Consider the following 24,876-nt stretch of genomic DNA (forward strand, 5'->3'; position numbering starts at 1 on the left):
TCACACATCTGGGAACTATACAATTCATGAACATCACAACTGATTCATTGAAAGCATAGTATATTACTAAATATCAACTTCAATGTTCTGTAATAAGTTTCAGTTTCTCTAGTATGAAAATCTGTACAACAGGTAGTCCTATGCATCATAAAACTTCAGAATTTCAGGGAAGAGTTTCATGGTTTTGTTAGCTTCTCTGAAATAAAGAACTCCATGAAAAATCTAATTCCTGCTTTCATTTTGATGTTAAAATCAATAAGCTTTTATTAAATTGTTATCACTTATCCCAAAACTAGACAAATGTCAGGCCAGGCGCAGTAGCCTAGTGGCATAAGTTCTTGCCTTGCATGTGCCAGGATCCTATATGGGCATTTGTTCATTTCCTGGCTGCTCCATTTCCCTTCCGGCCCCCTGCTTGTGCCCAGGGAAAGCAGTTGGCAACAACCCAAAGCCTTGGGATCCTACACCAGTGTGGAAGACTCTGAAGAAGCTCCTGGCTTTGGATTAGTTCAGCTCTGGCACTTCTGGCCACCAGGGGAGTGACCCAGTGGATGGAACATCTTTCTCTCTTTCTTTCTCTCTGTAAATCTCACTTCCCAATAAAAATAAATAAATCTTAAAAAGATAGACATGTGTCATAAGTCTCACAAATGGAATTTCACTATTATCCCTAATGTTCTAAGTGAGGACACTGAGGTTCCGAACTGTCTATGGTATATTCAGCCACGTAGTAATAGTAAACCTAGAATTCAAGCTCATGTCTGTTGAATTTTTGATACAGTAATACAAAAAATTGAACACACACCTCCCCCAGTGCTATCAAAACTAGGTTTAGGAATCCAGCTATTACAAAAATCCAAGGATGTTTGTTATATATAATGTAGCATTATATTTGCTAATAACATAGACATATCCTGTCTCATATCTTAAATCTGCTCTGATTGTAAGTAATGTTCAAAAAGTATTCATGTTATATGTATTGTCGCAATACTGTATTGTTAAGAAATAGTGGGAGAAAAATATTCTGCATCTATTCAATGCAGACACAGTTGGTGGAAACCATGACCACAGAATGAATCCATGATACCAGGGAAAAGTGCACTGCTGGCCCTCCTGGCAAAGAAAGTATGAAATTAGCTGTGCTTTCAAAGTCTACCATATTGACTCTAACCACAATAAAGGTGCCCTATTTTTACAATGGGACACATTTTTTAGTTTTTCTGCCCTAAATTCCATGCCTTGAGACTTGGCACACTTATCTAGCACTCTAAGTTTTGTGTACCATCTGCTAAAATTCACAAGGGGAGCACTTTTCTGATGTCTCTCTTTGTAGACATCACCTAAGTTCTATTAAATTCATAACACTTCAAGCACTACTTTAATGCTGCTTAAAATCAATCATGTCTATAAACTTTCATACAACTTAGCAGAAGAGGGACATGAAAAGTACCCGGAAAGATTGAGTGTTTTTAAAAGTTGTGACTATGACATTTTATAACTGCGTCAAAATGACCCTTTAACAATACACATAGACAGTGCATCAGGCAATATTGTTTTAGTCTACATTTTTCCCCATACTTCTTGATTTTCCCTCGAATTCTTGTTTTAGCAAGTTAAAATAATTTCTTTTTGATATTGTGTTTGTAGAACAAATGTGATTCTTAAAATGTATCCAAATGCATTAGAAGTCTGGATTTGATAATGGAATGTTTATCCTGCAAGGTATCCTCCTGACAGAGAAGATGGCAGATAGCAGTTGGCAAAGATGCAAACTGTACACACTTCTTAGGTTGGTGGCACAGTCCTAAGAATGCTCCTACATTCAGAGCACAGCAAAGGTCTCCTCAAGAGGGAAGAAATGACTGACAACACCGAGCTAGTTCAAAGGAACTAATGGAATAATTAGTCCCAAAAAGACCAAAAAGACTGAAGAATTCATGATGTCATAAAAAGCAGAGCTGCTTAAATTGGATTAGAAAATAAAAATGACATGAACATTGTAAATATTCACAGATCACATCATTGACGTGTAATGTGCCGTTAAATGATGTCAAATTAAAGGGGAAATTACATGTGTTAGAACCAGGATGAATAAAAAGAAGACATTTAAAGATACATGGTCCTTCACGTGAAATTTTCCAGCATATATTACATAGATGATCATCATCCAGACAGTGAAACTCAGTGAATGAAATGTAAAATAAAATATTAGGAGGAGGTTTGGTGTAGGAGCACACTGGCTAAAAATAACTCATTTTCAAACACCATAAATGGCAGTAAACTTTAGATTTCAGAGGATTTATTTTGGAATTTGTTTTATATAAAGGAATCCTAAACATGGTTATAGTAATTAATTGATACTGATATTCATTTTTTTTAAATCTGTCTCAGCCTTAACCCTAACTATTGGATTAGCGTCTACATTTCTTAGAGGAAAAATTTCTAGGTCTATCTTGATTTAAATATGCTTAAGTTTTTTTTTCTTTTGCTAATTGTGTATCATGCTTGAAATCTTCTGACATTTTTTAGAATCATTCAGCGTTTATGTGATAAAAAGGGAAATAATGGAGAATGAAGCAGTTATAATGTCTGTCTTTCTGTGAATGGCACTAGTATTTCTTGCTAATGATTTCTTACGTCATTAACATTTGACTAATTCGAATTTAACACACACTTTGAATTCTTCCAAAACGTGGAACAATACTTGAATAGCTTCAGGACAATACACAGATGTTGAAGTAAGCAACATTTTCATTTCAGAAATCAGTTCATTTTTTTTCTTACAGATATTTTAGAAATTGTTAAGTAAAAGTGATTTGCCTTTTAACTCAGTGTTATTTTTTCTTTTTTATCCATTTTTACTGATAATCAAGTCAGTTTTTCTGAAACTTCTTCTGTTCAAGAGCATGTATCTTTTGCTATTCAAACTTAGTATTAACAGCATTTGGCTTCTAGTGATACCATGTTAACAGTATTTGAAATGGATACCAGAAGCAAATCTTGATATAGTAGACATTAAATCCTTCAATACTGAATTGTACTTAAAATGTAATTTAGGTATCCAATTAACCTGTTTCTTTTTTAAAAGTTCCGTGGAACTCTTTTGGTATACCTGTAACAGCCGATGTATTAGGGGAGAAAAAAGGTAATTCAGGCTTAAACAAAATGGTCCCTAGACTGCCTTATGATTAGCTACATTAGATACAAACTCCTATTTTAAATGGACATAATTATTTCACAAAGCACATACAACACGATACAGCTTCTTAGAGTCTTTGAAATGTAACTAACTTCCTCAAAATACAAAAGTGGCTGCTTATAAAATGATAGAAATCCCTTCATTGTGACATAAAATTTGTATCTCTTGAGTCTGGCATTGTAGACTGGTGGGTTAGTCTGCTAATTGTGATGCAGCACCTCATGTCTACCCGGCTCTTCCAATCCAGTTCATGCTAACACATCCTGGAGGGGAGCGGCCGCTGGTCCAAGGACTTGGGCCTCTCTCATCCACATAAGAACCCTGAGTGGAGATTTGGTTGTAAGCCAGTGGATGGAAGGTGATCTCTCACTCTCTTGCACCCTCTTCTCCAACTCTCTCTCTCTCTCTCTCTCTCTCTCTCTCTCTCTGTCCCTCTCCCTATTTCTCTGCAGCTCCTTTACTTAGAAAATCAATCTTTAGAGAGGTTAATATGTCTAGAACCAAGTGATTATTTAGACTTGAGCAAGTTACTCAGCTTTTCTGCATTTGTTTCTTATTTGTATTAATGATAGGGGCCAGTACAGTAGCGTAACACGCTAATCCATGCAAGCACCAGAATTATGTATTGGGCACAGTTCATTTCCTGGCTCTCCACTTTCAATCTTATTCCCTCTTTATGAGCTGGTTCTGTGAAGCAAGTCCTTGCGTCCCTATATTCATGTGAGAGACCTAGAAGAAGTTCCTACTTTCTATGAACCAGCTCAGTTCTGGCTGTGTGGCTGTTTGGAGAATGAGTGAGCAGCTGGCACATCTCCTTCTCTGTCTCTTCTCTACCTTTAAAATCTTTAAAATCTCTACCTCTAAAATAAATAAATCATAAAAACATTGTAATGATAGCAATAATAATTTATCGAGTTGTTCTGAGAACCAATATATACACAGAAAATTTGGTGCAACATACAGTACACAATAGGTACAAGATCAGTTCAACATGGACAAAGCCAATCTACAATTTCCTTTTTGAAGACTTATTAATTTTTATTGGATAGGCAGATCTACAGAGAGAAGAAAAGACAGACAGAAAGATCTTCTGTCTACTGGTTCACTCCCCAAGAGGCTGCAAAGGCCAGAGCTGAGCTGATCTGAAGCCAGGAGCCAGGAGCCTCTTCCTGGCCTTCCATGTGCATGCAGCGGGCCAAGGATTTCAGTCATCCACCATTGCTTTCCCAGGCCACAGGCAGAAAACTGGATGGAAAGTGGAGCAAACGGAACATGAATTGTAAGCCATATGGGACCCTACCACATGCAAGGCAAGGCTTTAACCATTAAGCCATTGCACCAGTCCCCAATCTACAATTTGCAAAAAAACACACAGACAAAAAAAAATTTCAGTAACAAATTTCAGAATTACAGGACATTTGTAAACTGAAGTATAATTGCTCTATAGCATTTTAAACTTCTAATTCTGACTTGATTACATTCAAAATGATTACATTCAAAGTGCAAGTGAAGAAAATATAGAAAAAATATGAGAATAGCAATCAAGTGAATAATTGAATCAGCTATAGCACGTAATTAAGATTTAATCACATACACTTAAATATATGTTATATTCTCAGTAATCTGAAAGAGTCAGATTAGCTATGTATTTCCAAAACTAAAGTATTATGACACATTTATAACTTTATTTTTCTAAAACCAATTTAGGTTTCTGGACATATGTATTTGATGTTTTGAAAGAGAAGGAGCAAAAGGCTGTATTCTCTTTATACCTTTCATGCTTTAAAGGAGAGGGAGAAAAGAAGGAGAAACATTTAATAATGGTTAATTTTACAAAGTCTCAGAAACATTTTAGATAATCAGTATAGGCCATCCCAGTGTAGAAGCTTTTGAAGGATTAATAAATCTGTTCTGGAGATTTCCACTGCTAATGTGGCAGGTGGGAAGGGTATATATGGCCTAAGGTAAAACCCTTGACAAGACAGAGGGCATACAGCTTCTGAATTGGCCTAGGATATGACAAGTGATTATAAATTTTCTTACGCAGTCTATAATCATGTCAGAAAGTAATGCAATTCTCTCTGTTGCAATTTTCATTAATATTTAGACTAACTTTAATGTAGAAAATCAAGTGAAGACTGACTATAAACTATTTTATTGACTCAACTAGTAGGTAGCTGTGTAATTTTACCAATATTTCTTTGCTAGTTGCCATAATTTCACAGGTAACATTACAAAAGTAATTTTATACACATAAATCTGTTTATATTCTCTGAAGAATATTTTCTATTATATTAACTCTCAGTAAAACCAACACAGAAATCTGTTAGCATGTCCCTGCATTTTATAAACTATATGAATAACTGATGAGTCTAATTTGTGAACAACAGAGAAAGAAATCATTTTCATGTAATTTAAGTTAATTGTTAAAAAAAACTTTTAAAAACATCTGAAGGCTATAGCTGGATGAAGAATATTCTTGTTCACTAAAATAGACACTCAAAGTAAAAGAAAATGTTTATAATACAGACTTACTCTACCACTCAGAATACTGGAGTCCAAATGTCAATAATAAACAAAATATTTACAGTATTTTGACTGTTTTCTCAAAGAACACATTGATAGCACATGTGTCTGCTTTTTTTCTAAATCACTACAATTTCATTCAAAAAAATGTGTTCATAGATTAAAATTCAATTTCATCGTAGAATCAATAATAAAAATTACAAATAAAGGTAGAATATTTTAATAATTTCTTCAACCCTTTAAATATGTCTTATGCTTGTTTGCTTCCATAATGTTTTTATGATATAATATCAGCCGAAATGTTGGTATGGACTAACTTAATGAAACCATCTTATGTTAGTCTATAGGAAATAGAAGGTAAATCAGGTAATTTTTTTATTTAATTCATACTGTTATTATTTGATCTGAATTATTTTAATATATTTAATGAAATTTGCTGGGATAATGCATATATTTCTCTCATTGACAAAGAAATTCAAAAAGAAAGAAAGTTATTTACTTCCTGTTTTTTTAAAAAAGACTCGTTTATGTATTAAAGAGAAGGCTAATCATGTAACTTGTGAATTGTCTAAATTTCTGACTTTTGTTTTCTATTTTACGTTATAGCCTCATAAATGAAGAAAAGAAGGAATACACTTAAATCTTGTAGTCATAGCCAATGTCAGGTTCATAACATTCTTTCAAAAGTTAAAATTGTCCGTAGTCTGTCTCAAGAGGTTGATTTTGCTTAAATCTGAGACAAGATTTCTCAATGTTTCCCCTCCATTTGGCTTTATTTATTGTTTCACAACATTTTCTTTTTTTTTTTTTTTAAGTAGAAGAAAAAAAAAAAGAAGAAAAAGTAAAGAAGAAAAAAAGTGCGGAGAGATTGTGTCAGCAGTTTTGTCCGATGTTACAGGTACTCTTTTCTCATTGTCGTCTATCACACACCTGAACCATCGCATGCTGCAGCCAGACTCAAGTCTCCAAGGATAGCTACACGCCTGCCCACGCTCTCTTATCTTTTCATTTATCCTGAAATTCCTTGCCCAGTCTTTCAACTATGTCCTTTTTAAATAACCACCTCAGCGAGCGTGGCTTCTTTCCTGAAGCTTCACTAACACATTAGGTAGAATGTGTTGTCTGTTTTAATAATCCTTATGTAACTATGTTATACACTTCTTCAGAAGAGAGATCAAATCATGGTGGACAATAGTAGCCACTTCCTGGGTTTAACTGAATTGAACTTCATTCTTACCTCAAAATCTTTTTTTTCTCCATGAAGCATTTACTGATCTTCTATTAAATATGACTTCTTTTCTTAAGTAATTATGGTTTTAATTCTTCTGTGCCGCTGACTTTATTCTTGTAATCATTATGCAAAAACATCCTTCTAATACACATCACAAAGTATTTGATAAGAACAATGCTTCTTGATGCCCTTTAGAGTGAATTTGCATACCATATGTGCTCAAATATTTATATCAATTATATTTTCTTTATAAATTCTAACATGTATAAATCATTATAAACGTTTTAAAATGTTAAATTTTAACATATTGTTAAATTTAGCAAAAAAATTTTGAAGTGTTATGTGCCACTATACAAGAATCCTATATAAAATATGACGGTAAGTATACTTAGATGTTACCATAATTTTTATTTTATTTTGTATGATTTCTTTTATATTTGATATTTGTATTACAAACATTTGTTAAAATAAACATTTTGAAGCTGGGCTACTCTATAGTCCTTAATATGATTGCTATCAGGTCTTCTGTGTTTCATAAAGCTTCCTCCCTAAAGTTAGCATATTAAGTATGTATTTAGAAAAAAGAAACCATATTTAATCTATGCTCAAGAAACAAAATTACTTGCCTACCAATTGTAGAAATTCTTTCTTCTTCTCAATATACTATTCGCATTGTTAAAGAACAAAAAAAAATTTGGATTTACTAAAAAGAGATAAAGTGTGATGTGTTCTTATAACCTGACTTGCATCCCACTTCTAAAGCAGAAATTAATATATTGATTACAGTGCTGTATTAGATTTTTTGCATCCTAATATAATAATGCAATATAATTGTTAGATGTAAATGAGGTATTGCTCAATTAATCCATAGAGTTATTTATGAAAGCAAAGCATTTTACATATTATTGTGAATTGCATGTTATAAAGAAACAAATTATAATGAACCTTAAGTGTAGTTTAAAAGTAAGATATTACAGGCTTGAGATGTTGAAAGGATACAAGTGTTCAGCTATCAAGAATATACCACCAAGACAAAACTGTAATTCTAAAATTTGTGCCTTTTACCATTAGTTCTTGTCATAGCTTCAGCTGAAAATTAGTTTAGCTTCCAAACTTTAACCCACACTTTTTGTCAAATTAAGTCTGGAAGACAAACTCTTTAGACAAATTCTCTAGATAGATATGGCAATAACTTCTTCAGATGGATATGGCAAACTCCAATCAATTCTTTAGATAGATATGGCAAAGATAAATTCTTCCTCAACTTTTAGGGCAACAAGTTTACATTTATTTTGTTTGCTAACTATCACTAATTACTAGTTATATTTTTCATGTCCAAACCTTAACTCACAACACTATTTCAAGTGCCTGAGAGCAAAAGCCTTGCTGTGCACTACATTTTTCTATCTCTGAATCTTAGAGTAGAATGGGTCTGGGATCAGCTCCAATCTATGTGTAACTAACTGTACGAAATGTGGCATGAGTCTAATCCCCTTTCAGCTAAGTTTCCTCTTAAAAGCAGCTTATAACAGGCAATCTCTAATGTTTCATATAAAATCGAGTTTCTATAATGCGTGGTCATCATAATTCCTCGGAAAAAAAAAAACTATGAACTGATTAAGTTCAGTATGACAAGTGTTAGAAATCGAGTTTCTACAGGCAGAAAAAGTATACAGAAAACAAACAACAGGATCATGAAGAATGGTCATATTTGAGATTATAGGATGCAAGGAACTCTCGAAGCCACTTTTCTAGTTTATGAGAAAAATCACGTAATTGTCTTTCAATCCCGTTGAAGTATTGGACCCTGCCTAATATCCTATCGTCACACAGATGTGTGTCTTTGCGAGAAGAGGGAAGTGAAACCACATCCATTAGTATCACAAATATCAAAATGGTGTACAAATCATTAAGCAGTACTCCTCAGAGATAGGTTTCTTACTACTTCTAATCAGAGCACTTATCCAATAAGCGCTATTTATGAAAAGGTAAAAGCAAAGGCACCAATAGGTTTGTTGCAGTGCAGAAGAAACCAGTTCAAAAGCAATTCATTATTAATGCCTGAATATTCTTGCTAACCAGTTCTGATTATTTCACAAGAAAGAGGTCAAGGTACTGGAGAAAGGGATTTAATCAAATAAACTCTCAATCTCTCTCCAAATAGCATTTTCATCCAGCTGCATGTAAATTCATCAGATGACTAGCCTCCAAATGCACAGGCAAGGTTAATCTGCTATGACTGTTAAAACTTCTATGATATGCCTATTGAATAAAGATTTAAAATGGGATGAATCATGCAAGTTACCCCAAATTGGATTTTTTTAAACTCATAAAATGCATGGAATGTCCACTGCTAAAAACAAACAAACCAAATGTCTTCAATCTGAGTTAAAATTTACCATAATTTCTTAGAAAAGATGTCTGATTGCTGTTGTTTTTATTAGCTCAGAGTTTTTAGGACTGCTTCTTCCATGTTCCTGAAATTCAAAAGTCGCTATTCCATTTGGAAGTAGCTTATGGCTTATAATACCTTAGTAGTTCAAATATCAAATAAAAAAGAAAGAAGATTGTAAGTTTTTAAAATATTGTTATATCGTACAGATTTTTTGATTTTATACAAGCTTTAATATGTCATATTTTATTACAAAGGTAATACTGCTGGAGTTCATTACTATGTTGATAAATTTGTTGATTTATTACTTAAAAGGTAAATACAATTTTACTTTCCATGTCAACTTGAAAAGAGTGGGTTGAAACCACATTGGTGAAATTCACGGGTCTTTTAACAAACAAAAACAGTTTATTATAAATATATGCTTGGATTTAATTTTTTGTTCACTCCTTTCTCCATAAAACTTTCTGATTGGTTATAAACATGTTGTATCAGTTAAACTGCTTCCAAATATACAAGATGTTCAAATATGTTTCAATCTGAGTGGAAGGTATCTTGATTTCACTTTTAAAAATATATAGGAATATGTATAAAGATTCTTTTCTAAAAATTCAGACTAAGTTAAATGCATAAATGATCTTTGATAAATATGTGATTCATTCTGAGACATAAATAATTTAAATGGAATATTTAAATAAAGTCAGTGTCAAAAATCACATAGATAAGTGTTTTTAAGACATCTATGATATCTTTACTCTTTGAATTCTCAATAAGTGGATTTTTAAATTGTAACTTCAAAATCCAAATGAAAATATGACACTACTATTATGTCTAATCCAATCTATTGTTGCTTCAATTAACCTTAAATACTTTCTTTCCTGGTATATTTATATTTCTGTTTTGCTTCCTATTTAATTCCTATATTGAAGAAATTGTGCAGCAGTTAATAAATCTTCAGAAAAGATTTAACTGTTTTTTTCCTGCTGACATTCTTTGCCCCCTTTGCTCTCAGCACCTTTCTTGACTATGAGACACCATTTTACATAAGGACAATTTCTAAAAAGCAAAATATAACTGTCTAATTAAGGGCTGTGTGATTGGCTAGTTCCTGGTCTCTGTGACAGTTGTGACAAATACTCATATTGGCACAGCCCTAACCTCACTTCACAGTTTGCAACACAAAGATGGTATTTTCAGAAATGTGGAGAACACTCTGATTCAGAGCTTCACCTTGTCTAGTGCTATTCCATTTAATTTTTTATTAACTGCCTGAACATATGCCATTCTACAAGAGGGTAATAGTTACAAAATGTCAGCAGAAACATTTAAACTGCTAAAATGTAAATGATTTTATAAATTTGTAATGAAAGGTAATTGTCATGTGGTAAAAGTAACAGAAAAACAGATATGTGTAAATGTAAAACTGGTTAAAAAATACATCTTATCGGTTGTAGGTAGGAAAAGTCTAAGCATATTGTAATTAGTCCTGTAAGTAGTATTTAAATAAAGTCAGATTCATAAGCAGTAAATGTGAATTCTATAATATTTTATTTTCTAACATTAGAAAAGTCCATAATACTGACAAGAACTTATAGAACTTTAATGTGCCAAATTCAGGAAACAGTAGGACATTAAGATGCTTCACCTCTTTAAAAAAAAAAAAAAAACAAAATAAATCTAAGAAGGAAAATATAGATAAAAACAGGCTTTTGCATCAGCACAATAGCTTTAAAAGCACAGTATTCAAATATGATTAGCCTGTTTCTTTAGCTTCCACTACAATGAAAAACAATTTAGTGATTAATCCCTTCAGCAATATACTGCTGGGTCAGTGCTCTCAGATATGTCAAGAAAGAGAAGACTCCGGCAAGGAATTGACTATTTCCTCAGCCACCACACACAGCAACCACCTTCCAGTTAGGTTTGCGGGCAACCATCTTTAAATGCTTGAGCTGTTCTGCGTGGCCATGACAAGATTTGCAATTCTCTACGTTTATTTACACACCATCACCCCAACTAGACATCACATGGAAGTGGCATGGTCACAGCTGACCCCAGGGTAGTCCCTGTCTCTGCCGATCCAATTTCATCATGCTCTGCAATTGAACTGCAGTCATACTGTAGAGGATGTATGTACAGGATTCTGTGCACAATAAAATTAGCAGAAGCTTGTCAAGGGGCATTTTTCTGTTTTACAGTGACGGACCCTGGACAAATAGGTCTGCTTTCCATAAATCCATAGAGATCTAGCTCTCTTGAAATGTATATGAGCCCAGCATGTTTATGTCACAGTATTCTATATGGTAAGCTTGTTAGGTCATGGTTGGCGAAGAGTGTTAAGTCTCTGCCCTGTGTTTTCCATTTCCTTCTCACAATTTTCTGAGGTTTTAAATGGCATATGGATATATGACTTATTTTTGGTTCACAGAAAGAAAATCGTTCTGATTAGTGCTAGCGCTAAGAAAAATGTATTCTTCTTTAGAAAAGAAAAGCTGCAGTTTTATTGTCTTCTGAAACCACAGTTGAGATACACTTAAAATATACTTGCACTTAAAATATACCTGCAAATACATTGAAGAGATTCTTTAAGGTACAATGTTAAAAGAGTAATGTGGTAAATAGAAAAAAAATACCAGTTGTAAGAAGAACATTTAAAAGCATAATCTGTTTTGTATCTACTCCGGAGTGATTTTATTAGATAATTCTGTGCAGTTCTTACATCAAACAAGCTCGGACGCCCTGGGATCATTTTATATTCACTGGAAGACAGAAAGAAATCCAAAACCTAGTTAAATAAATTGTTCATTTATTCCTTCTCTTTTATGCACCAAGATCTACATGTGGTCATTAATTATAAAGAGACTATTATAGCACCATATTTTCATTCAATACGATGTCCTGGTATATATCAAAGAAGTCCCATAATTAAAACAGAAGGGCCACAATGACAATTAAAATTACAATCTATATGGGGAAAGAAAGTACAGTTCTGCAATTTTTCACCCTGTCACTGTCAGCAGTGTGGAGTATTCCGGTCACGTCTCTTGCAGAGCAGCCTAAATTCTTCTTCACCAATGCAACCTCAAAAGCATTATCAGCACCTAAGCAAAAGCCTAGGCAAGTATAATTTAATACGAAGCCACAGTTTGCAAGTAATAGCGTATAAAGTGATATTTAAGTGGTGTTTTAAGCACACTTCTGATGGCTACAGCCGCTTTTCCCTGGTAAATGCGTTTTCCTTTGAGTAGTGATTATGAGTCCTGGGTGAAGAGGTCCTGTGTGCAGGTCTGTCTCTAAGCCTTACTTCCAGCTGCCAATCTTTACTTCACAGTGAAGCAAAAGCCACATAGCACCTTGTTCTTACTCTTGTATGCTGTCATCCCCTGAGCCTGATAACACAAAATCATTTCCACATAACACTTTCCTGCTTCTGCCTCTTAAACCCCGAGACCTATGCATTGTGCTTGCACTTGCACCCTTGGCAACCGGCTCCCCGCAAGCCCCTGCCTTTGAACCATCAGAGTCTTCTGGCAGACTATTTTTAACACTTACCTTGGTAAATATCTGCATTAATGGAATACAAAGCTTTTTGGTAGCAATATGTGTTTGCTACAATTTATTGTCTATAAAAGTCACGAACAGTGAATTATGACTGGCAAAATGGTGTTTTTCTTTATAATAACTTTAAACTGAGTGCTCATATATGAAGCATGCAATGGAGATTGAGAAGGTTTTGTATAATAAAACTGTGACATGGTCATTTTTTCCAGTTTTGCATTATGGAGACACACTCATGCATGGTGCTTTTTAAATTCTTATTATGTGTGAGGTCATGGGGTCGAATGTCAGAAAGTACTGTTAATTTCACGGGGTTAGGGGAAAGTAAATTCAGAGGGAATACAGATCACTTAGCACAGAAAACCAGCTTCTCTGAAGTTTGGTTTTACATTTGTTAACCATATCCTTCAGCTGACGAACCATTGAGACCACGGTGACATTCTGGTCCCGGATATAATGGCTTGACATGCAGCAGTGAGAGCGCGATGCCGTCGCCCTGCTCCGGTGCCAGTCTGCTTTCCCCGGAATCAATGAAGCACTAAAACTCCACACAACTGGAACTGAACAAAGCATGTTGCCATTTTGGCTGTGATGTTTAAATTATAGAGAAAGCAGTCAGGATGTCTTAAAGTTCAATCTGACAAGAAATGTAAAATATATTTCTGTCTTCATTCTCTGGAAAGGTAGCATCTCCCATTGCACAGTTCCACCGCAGAGGGTTCTTATAAAGGGGTTCATAACGGAACATCAGAGATCAGCTTCTTGCATTTCAGGGCTTTTCCCCCACTTCAAAAGATAGCTTACCACTGGGCAAAGTGTCTGGGGGAAATAGCACCCTGTATTCATCTGCTTTATTCATCTGCAGGTGTAGGGATATTGTTCCTTTAATTCACTATTTGTCCTGGAAGACAAAATTGACGTACTGACTCAGAAAGACAAGGCACAGGTTAAAAGCAAGACAAAACAAAAATGATAATACAAAAGCAATGGTCCATTTTACAGTGATCATGGCTGAAAAACAATCAAAATAGGTTTTAATGTGAGGCTACTGTGAACATATTGATCTCCAGTAAAACCTGCAGTTTTATTTAAATATAGTTCACTTGCCAGAATACGCAGATGCTGATAGGTTTGGGTGGGTGATTGTATTTTTATTAGTTTTTTTTTTTAAACAAAATTTTTCAGATTCAAACCTCCAACTGGGCTCAGCTGCCCCCTTATAATTAAATTTTAATGACTTAGGCTGAGTGTTTGTGTTTTGGCAGCATGCTTAATAGTGTTAGCATTTAAACGGTTACAACTCGACTTTGAAAGAAGCAAGGAGTTGGTGAAGCTCCTTCAGAGATGCTCTGGTTTACTGGGACACTTGAACAAGCAGGGGGAAAGTTCAGCACAGGTGATACCCTCACATTAACTTCTAAAAACAAGTGAAAATTAAAATATTATATTTTAGATTACACAGTAGCCTGGGAACCACTGCCTTACAGTTACAATATTCACATTATTATTATTACTACTGCTATTATTTTTATTGAAAGCCAAAGGACCTACACAACATATAGTTCTGCTCATAAAATCACTCCTCACAAAATGGTAAGAACAGTCTAGGTTACACATTCTCATCAGCCCATGGTTAAAAAAAAAAAAAAAAAGAATTGTTGTTCACTTTCTAGTGGTGTTTTTTGCTGATCCCTTTTTATAATTAAAAACTTTTTTCCCCTCAACTTCCCATTTCAGTAAGCAGCCTGTTGCCTGAAGTTTGAATCCTTCATTACCAGTTAAAACAAAATCACCAATTAGGCACATGAACACGTCTGAATTAATCTCATTAAGGTGATGGCACCAAATAAATTGGGACGATTTTTGTGCTTTTAGTGTGTTCCTATGGCTTTATCAGGCCCCGTGGTCATATACAAAGACCTTGCAGCTTAGTCATTTAGAGTCATTCGATTGTGGACTGAATGTGGCATTACCATCTATGGCTGAAAATTGCTTTCAGCTTTTAAACTGCACTGACTAGTCTGTAGTTAATCTTAGATCATTCACTCGCAAAATTAAATGAGCCAGAACGATGGTCTTTTTTTTCTTTGTAAAATAATACATCACAAAACACTTATTTGCCCTGCCCAAAAGAGAGATCAAATTCATTTAAAATCCCATAAACCAGAGTTGTGAATTTTTAATTTTATTTAGTAGCAGAGAAATAGAGGGTAAGCTATCTTTTCGCAGCACATCAGTGCTATAAATTTACATATGGTACATGGTTTGATGCTTAACCAACCTTTAATCTCCCTTTGATATACACTTCGAGTTCCTTATGGTCATGTGACTCTTATTAATGCAAGTGTAGAAAAGACTGTTTGGGATCTCTGATGTAATTAGCCATAAACCATAGTTTGAAAAAGTGCATACTTGAGTCACTGGACTTGCATCGTAAGCTCACAATTTTCATCGAAGAAGAATAACCCTAAGAAATAAAATTTATGTTTTTTTTTAAATTTAATCCCTTCCTAAGTTTCTGTGCAGGTAACTACTAGAGACCATTTTAGTATGGCAACAATAGCCAATAGGATTTGATTTTAAGTAATTCATTTCATACAAATGAAACATTTTCATCTTCCTAGGATTTTTATCCTGATTTTTATAAAGCTGAAATCATATTGAGAGAAAAGTGCTAAATGAAGCAAAAGCCTAGTCAGCTCAGATATGCAGATATAGATACAGATATAAATAAAATCATTTCAAATAACTTCTAAACAACTGGACATGTTTGTTGTTTTCTTTCACCCTTCTCACTACCCTCCCCAATAATGTGGACCAAGTGTCAGTGTTTTGATTTTGGCAAGACATTAATTTTCGTCTCCAAACTACATCAGCCGCCACAAATGAGGTGAGGCCAACTCATAATACCAGATGGAGGCAGAAAGTTTGTGTATTTGAGGGAATGACCCAGTGGAGTCCCAGCGAGGATGACAGGATGCTAAGGTCAGATATTGGAAAATAAGGTTCACACTACCCTGTCAGTGGGGCTAAGCAATGCCTGTTTGACAGAGAAGGCGGTGTGTGGTCTGGACCTCAAGTAAAAGAAAGTCAGCCACCCAGATCAAGCATTACCCAGTCAGTCATCCAAAAATGATTCTGACATCAGTTTGGGGAGACACCAACAAAATTGGAAAAGAAAGAACGAAGGAAGGAAGGAAAGAAATAGAAAGAAAGGAAAAAAGAGAGTAACTAAAATTATACAGTTTTGAGTTCCTCAAAAGAAATTCTTGGATTCATCTGAACATTAGGAAGATTCATGTATTAAGAAAAAAAAATGTCCAAATTACAGTGGTGACATTTCTTTATTTTTACCAGATATGATAAGCATACATGACCTCAGTCAGCTTACAGCTCTAGAAATTAGCCATTTGCCAAAACATTATATTATAAATACAAAACAGGATAACAGATACGTGTCATATTAAAAGCATAACTATAATACAAAATATATTTATATCTGGATTTAATCAATACAGATAGGAAGAGCTCATCAAAATTAAATCTTTAAATCATCATATGAATATTTTGCACACCTTCATGCATCTTTCTCTTTCCATTTGTAAAAATTTAGAGGAAAAGTAAATCTGGATCAAAAAATCCGACACATTTTTATTGCAACTCTTGTTCTGTCTGAAAAACTTTTTGACAGTCCTTGAACTCATTCTCACAGTGCTCCTGAAATCTCTTTGTATGGCTACTTTGAATCACATGATAGATTTATATTTGTCAATAAAGTTCAGTGATTGAAAGGGATGTGAACTTAAAATTTGTTGCTTTTCTAACAGTATTGATGAAGCAAAATATATCTATATATGCCTACATATATATGTTTAAATATCATATAAATATTAAAATCACAATTTTTAGTTCTGCACAATATTGAACAGTTTTTCCATCTCAAGAGAAATGTATCTGCATATTGTTGTTTATTCTGTAAAATATTCCTTTTTTAATAGCCTGAACCAAATAATTTCTCATTTTTACAGGCTTCACTTCACTTTTCTCACAGTGAATAAATTGCAACTTATTTCCATGAAATTCACAGATGACACAGATCTTTATTTTGCATAAAGGCATAAAGAAGTGTCTAATATCTTCAATATTCATCTGCTAAGTGGACATTTGCATTGGGTTAGAACGAAAAAAGAGCCCCAACCCTCCCGCAGTGACAGCTGTACAAAGGGATGACATCTGACAGCTGTGACAGTGCTGAAGGGAAACTCGGATGACTCGCAGCATCCATGATCCAATTACAGCATACATCCCTCTGACAGACCCAGCAGCTTGACTCCGGCGTTTGGAAGGACAGTATTGATCTCTTGTCAGAAACCAGTTGCCTGCCTGCAATTGTGCGCTGCTGAACTTTGAAAAGCTATAGTACCCTCTTAAATGATAGGGGCAGTCAGGTTATAGTATTCAGGTACAAAGAGAGGTGCAAAGGGTATCTGCTAAATGCTCTAAACTTGAACAAATCATAACAATATGACAGTCCAATCATACTCAAGGAGCCCAGCTGATCGAGCTGGCTACTGTCTGTGCTAATGGAAAGACAGCTCTTTGTGTTTAGTGGGATGATTTTACTTGATGAAAAGGCCACTTCAATTAGTGCATGCTGGTTGGCTGTGCTGGGTGACAGCAGCATGGATGGTCTAATGGCAGCTGCCAATAACCCTAACTTAAAGAAAGCAGACAATTAGGCCTTTGATCCTAACACTGTTACTCCCTCTACTCCAGACCCTTGCTTAGCTGTTACTGTAAACCTCACAAGGGCAATGTGGTACAACCTCCCCAAACAGAACAAGTTGGCCAAGAGGTCAATTAGCTTTCCCTCTTGCCAAAAGGGAGTGAAAGAGACTGGGGAAGAGAGAGCACAAAAGCAAATCAGAGATTTGGAAAGAGACATTATGTTAAAATGTAATGAATAAATCAACATGTTCTTGTAGTTATAGCTTAAAGAGAGTTAATACATGAGTATAAATGATTTCAGATCCAAAATAAAAACACTTTTTAAAACAAGGTGGCAAGAACAAGATGCTAAACTTTAAAAAGGGGAATACTAATGACAAATATTCTTATGTCTAAGAATATGCTTAGAGATAAGATTTTAAAATTATCTAAACCCCATAATAATTAAAGATTATCTCAAAATAAATTTATTAACTCAGAATTGGCTAATCATAGATAACATAGTCTGAAGACTTACATTACACACAAAATATAATGCATATTATTACAGCACTTTTCATTAAGTAAAGCCCCTAAATAGGTAAATCAGTTATGTAGGGGTAAAACAAATTAAATTTGGTACTGCAGCGCACACATTAACTATTACAGCATAGATAAATCTTCAATCAGAAATATGGAATCAATGTCAACTTTAGCCAATTTTAGTGAAGTGGGCAAAATGACACAACTGAAAAACTGATAAGATGCAAAACATAAGTATATGCTTCAAGTAGACAGAGTGTTAGATTACAGCTTGATATTATTAAAAGATTAACAGGCCATAGGATCCAGGGTTTCATAAGTGAAAGAGAACCTGAGATCCACAATATAACATAAGCAAGAGAACTTCAGAGCACAGGAAGAAATGTTTATGTTCACTTGCATAAGAATAGATTCTAGTTTAGAAAACATCACTGATTATCCAACTATCACTTGTATATCATGAAATTAATGACTGCATGAAAAACTGGACATCCTCTTCATAATGGAAATATAAATTAGAACAGTCTTCTTGAGGGTAACTGAGAAATACCTATTGAAAATCCATATTTAATCTAAGAATTCCTCACTGCACAATGATTCATAATGAAGAATATTCAATGTAGCATTGTTCATGTGAGAAAAAATTTAACAGAGCCAAAATATGTAAGGATGGATAGCTAAGTATATTTTAATACATAAATAAAATAGAATAATATGTAGCCAGCAAAAAGAGTAATGTGAACTAGTATACACTGATATAAAAATATGTTTAGTAAATACTTGTGATATCTATTTAAATACAGTTATATAAAATATTATGGATGCTTATGGAATATAAATATGTATAATGTATATGCTTCATATATATTAAAATTCTAAACAGACAAGCAAAATGTTGGTAGTAGTGATTACCTGGTGTGAGTGGAAGATAGTAAAAAAAGTTTGCTTGTCCTCTAGACAAAATATACTTTACCTGGAAGTATTATACATCTAGAGATTTTAAGTTATTAAGGTGGAATCCCAACAATTTGTACTTTTTTATGTGCAAGCACTTTATTAGAAGAATTGAGGAACCCAGGTGGAAAAGAAGAGGCTATAGGAAAGGAGACACACCCAATAAACCTGTGTTTACCACTTTTCATAGTGAATGAGACAACTAATTTGCACCCCTCAATCATTTAGTAAGCATTTATTAAAAATCCATGCTGGAAACATGAGGCGCTATTGAAAACGTCCTTCCTCACTGTAATCTTTCGATGTAACTTGACAAACCTCAAGTAAGAAGTGTATGATAAAGAAAGCTTAGTACAATGGCTGATAAGAAGCATAGGTGCTTTCGGGTACCATTGGGACACTTGTCTTAAGCCCAGGAAGGGAAGGAGCAATTCTTAGAGGAGGTGATGCTTGATGTCCATGTTTGATGGCAAACATGTCAGCCAACTGAAAGAGAGAAAAATCCAGAATCTGAGTCATGGAAACTGTTTGTGTGAAGGAAAAGGGGAGCAGTTAGTTCAACATGAGACAGATTATTATTGAGACGTAGAATTGAAAAGATCAAAATTTCAAGAGAAAATGGGGTAATCAATGACTCAAAAATCTTCCAAAGTTCCTAAACTTCTGCAGTCATAACATACTAGAAAGAATATAATTTTCTCAGTAAGCTGAAAAATAGGAATCACCTGAACACCACTATAGAAGAAACAGATTTGTGTGACTTAACACAAACATGCCAAATTGAATTGACAATCTCTATGTATAAGCAACTTGAAGGGCTGTAACTCTCCAAAAATTCCAGAAAATATGTGCAGATTATAATATATACAACGATATTGTCTGTAATCAAAACTTAAACTGCTAGAGAAAAATAAACTCTAAAAACTTCCTAGAGCTTAGTTGTGCTCTAGTCAAGCTTAAACAAATATATGACAGAATCTTAATTTTACCAAGAACATTATTAATGACTTATTTCAAAAGTCAATTTTAAAATTATATTCCTTGAAGAGTGTTATAGAAGACAATCCAAAGTCCCTATTTTTCTAATCTTTCAGTACAATTTGTTACTAGTCAGTTACAGAATATGAATATATAAGCATTTTAAACTCAATTATTATACTATGCAAATGAAAAATGTAGATATGTAATTTATTTTGAATGGCCTATACTTTTAGTCGTTTTAAATCTTTATTTCTTTAGATATTTGAATTTTATTTTTAACTCTCAACTGCATTTTAATTAATATGTATTTTAATATTGTTTGAATTTTACTTTGTACATTCAAACTATGAATACCTTCACTGATAATAACTGACTATATTTAGTTAACATCTACTTCATAAACTTTAACAATCTAGATCTCCTAAGGCCACATCACTGCAAAGGAAGTGAATATATTTGCAACTTTATATACCCTGAAGATGATGAACTTGTTGGTCTGAGCATTTTGCTTAGGTGGTCTAGTTGTAGGCATTGATTTTCAAGTGCCTCATCTAATTATACCCTTAAATCTGTCTATTTCTCAAATTCTTCTCCCTGAACAGAATTTAAATGCAGAAAGACTATGATACACTAATGAAACATGCAAATATGCAATGATTCAGTCAACACAATTCTATTGAAATGTAAATTCAAAAATATGTATCCCCCATATATATGCAAATACATATTCCGGAGCACACACATATATGATATATACATATTTATATTTGTATCTGCACTATTTGTATGTTTATATGTGTATTTGAATATGCATATTTGCATGTATATATGTATATATGCATACATGCATATTGTATATATGTATATTTGCATTTGCGTGTATTCCACATCTTCAAAAAAATATGAACCCTGAAATGGAGATCAATAGCAATGCAATTTATTATTAGTATCATGAAAAATAATCAAGTTTATAGTAGTAAACAGAGCAACAAAAATAAACCCAAGATATAGAAGTGCCCAAAGTTCCTGGTGGGGTAAGAATGAAAGGGAAATTCGAACCTAAGGTACTTACTAATAATAAATAACAGTTCATAATGTTCATGAGGGAGGTCAATTCTGTGCAGAAAAGCATGTCCAAAAGTTTATGGAAATACACTTGTCAGAAAATTTAGCATTTTAGTAGTGATAAATGTGCTATGAGTTGAAAGAAAGGCAGTCAATTTCATTGATTCCTTTCTTCAACTTCTGAGATACATCGTTGTGCTGTGTGTAGGTCCACAGTGAGGACAACTCTGGAGGTTTCCACCTATACCTGCATGCTCAAGTTGCTAGACAAAGCATGCAGAGGGCCCCTGCTCACCAAAATGATGTTATTCACATTTTCAAATTTTTCTGATGAGCTGTAGTAATGCACATCTAATGTAAGCTTGTGTTATACTCCTAATCCTAAAGCATAAGCTTTTAAAACTAATAATAAAGCTCCAAAGCACAAAGTCCAGAGAGAACATGCACAGGATCTATTTCGCCAGCTTTGAACAGATTGTGGAAATCTACAGCTAACCTTGTATGACTTTTCCATTAAGTCCTATCTTGGTTCTTATCTAGTTTTCATGTCATACCTTTTCTGGAGAGAAGAGAATATAATACATGTGACTGGAAAAAACACACGATAATCTACATCAATCATTTGCCTTCATAACGTCTTAACACTTTCACTGTAACAGTGACTATTCAAGTTGGAAGCACTTAAGGAAATGGCAACAGGCCAAAAATAAACAAACAAACTAAAAAAAAAAAGGGGGAGGGGGGTCTGTGTTCATCTAACTGGCTTTGTAAGGCAATGGCTTTGCCATGATGACATGAAGTACTTGCCCCTTAAAAACCAGACCAGGTAGATAAGGTCTGGCCATGGTTTAACTTCCACTTTGGTGGAATGTCTTGCATTTCCTCTTGTGCACAGGTGGATATCCTGCTAAATGGCTCTGGCATTCATTTTCTCATCCTTCTCTTGTGGGAATTCCAGCAAATTCTTTCCTTTTTCATGTTTGTAACTCCAGAGACGTTGATTCTAATTTTGTCCTCTCCTAGGGTAAAATTGCTAGCTTCACATGAGCCATTATTCATTATTCACCTGCTTTGTGAATAATAAACCTTATGGATTCATTTTGGCTTGTGTCCTCAATGGCTTAATCTGTAGAAGTGTGGCAAAGAAACCTAGGAACTGATATTATGTTTCAGTTTACAGGCTGCTACATCACTGGACAGACAAAGTAGTTAATACTAAAGTCCATCAGAAATATTGTTTCCCCTTGAGAGAAGCATTATGCTTGGAAACACAACTAACATCAATTTTCAACTAATATCTATAAAATGTCTTCTACACAGTGAGCATATTAACAGTCAAAATCTCATTTAACATGAATAACTGACACCCATTAGATGCATGTTCCAGCTACTGTGTTAAATGTTTTACATGCACAATCTGTTTTAATCTTCACACAAATTGCTTTATTAATCCAAATTTACATATGAAGAGACTGGGTTTGGAAAAGGTAAGTAACTTTACCCCAGTCAGTATACAGCTTCAGTGAGATTCAAAAATAAAACTGGGATAAGCATAAAGTAAAACTCATCACCTTCATTTGTGTTTATGAAATTATCCTATTCAAATGTTTAAATTATCCTATTTAAATGTTTTAAGAAGAATCTTTTACATTACATATTGAAAGTATGGGCCCAGCGCAATAGCCTAGTGGCTAGATCCTCACCTTGCACACAGTGGGACCACTTATGGGTGCCAGTTCTAATCATGACTGTTTTACCTCCCACCCAGCTCCTTACTGTGGCCTGGGAAAACAGTCAAGGATGGCCTAAAGCCTTTGGATCCTGCATCTGTGTGGGAGACCCAGAAGAAGCTCCTGGCTTCAGATTAACCCAGCTCCGACTGTTGTTGCCTCTTAGGGAGTGAATCAGCTGACAGAAGATCTTCCTTGCTATCTCTCCCCCTCTCTGTCCATCTGACTTTCCAATGATAATAAAATAAATCCAAAAAAATGAAAGCGCATGAAAATTGCATTGGAAGAGCATCTCCTCATTTAAATATGTCACATTTATTTCAGGTGGATATAGACTTATGATAATAAATACTTTGCAACACACCAAAGAGAGGTCTGGAAGTAGCAGGCATCTCATTTTACCAAGATTCAACATCAAACTTTGACCAATATTGTTTCATGAACGGTAAGAAAATTGGATATTGTGGACGGTGTGTTATTTTCAGCTTTTGAAAGCAAGATTCTAATGGAAACTTTACTTCCCATGCCAGTCATCCATATGGAATAGCTATATTAGAAATAACTACACTTTTAATTCCCGACTCCTTTTGTTGTTTCCAATTGAATTTGACTTAGATTATGCAATGATCTGCTTTTGAAGTGACCTCATATTCCTCATTAATGCAGACTTTCATAAAACCTCAAGTAAAAAGAAAATACAAATGAAACTAACTCCAGAATGAAACCAGTTTATTTTGCAATGATTACAAGAACTTCTGCTATCAACTCAAGATTCTTTGACTTACTTGAGAAAGAATTAACAAGAGACCCATATTCAACTCAGACAAGGTCAATGGGGGACCTCTGTGTGAGCACAGAGACAGCATAATAAAAAATTTTTTTTCAAGACTGACTCTGAATAGAGCTGCATGGGGAGGGGGGAGGATTTACCATCTTGGGAAGGCATGGCTGAGCCTTCTCCATCTCTGGCTTAATCCCTCTTAACACAACACTTAGATGTGTACCTGCTCAATGTTCTACACCAATACTCTGCATCCTTTGCTCAAGACTGCTCAAAACAGCATAGACACTTGTATCTAACCAGGAAGGTCATGTATTAGTCTGACCAGGCTATTCTGGATAGGTTGATAAAGTTTACAGCAGGGTAGTAGGAGGGCTTTTATAGGTGGGGTCTATTTAGGGTCTGCATGTACTTTGCTCCCAGTTGGTTTGGAGCCAGATAGAGCACTCTGTGGAATGAGATAGATACAGGATTAGGGTCAAAGAGTCTCGTTATTGTGAGTTCTGCTTCTAGCATGTCATATTTTGACTTGATTAATGACTGGTATGCAGACAATGGCTTATTTTTATTTATTTTTTAATAAAATATTCTCTTGCAATTTGGTTATATACTCTTTTTTAAATGCATATGGAATTTTCTTTGCGATATATGAAACATAACTTTCTAAGATACTTACAGGAAATTTTAGAATTTTTGTCAGAATAAAACATTGAGCATCAAAAAAAACACCTTGATTAGAGTTATTAATAAGATACTTAATAAATATATGACATGAAGATTTACCAGTGTCAGGAAGTCCAGACACCAATATTTGAGATATATTTTACAAAACTTGTTTTAAACCACAGAGAGCCTTTGCCTTCAATGTTTTCATTTTCAAACATTGCATAATTCATGCTACATCAGGACAAACAAAGAGATGGGACCTCAGTCCAGAAGTTCCATGTAAATGAAAGGGACCCAAGAACCTGGGTCATCACTTGCTACCTCTAACGATGTACGATTGGTACCCAGACCTAGAATTCAATCCCAGGCATTCGTATGTGGAAAGTTGGTGTTCCAAGGAGCATCTTAATTGCTATGCCAAAATCTGCCTCAAGAAGATATATTTTATATAAAAGCATTAATGTGATACAACTAAAGCAGATAAAATAATTGTCCAAACAGTTGAACATTAATAAATTAAAAGGAGCAACCAATTGTGAACTC

This window comes from Ochotona princeps, chromosome 5 (genome assembly GCF_030435755.1).
Source record: "Ochotona princeps isolate mOchPri1 chromosome 5, mOchPri1.hap1, whole genome shotgun sequence".
Classification (NCBI taxonomy): domain Eukaryota; kingdom Metazoa; phylum Chordata; class Mammalia; order Lagomorpha; family Ochotonidae; genus Ochotona; species Ochotona princeps.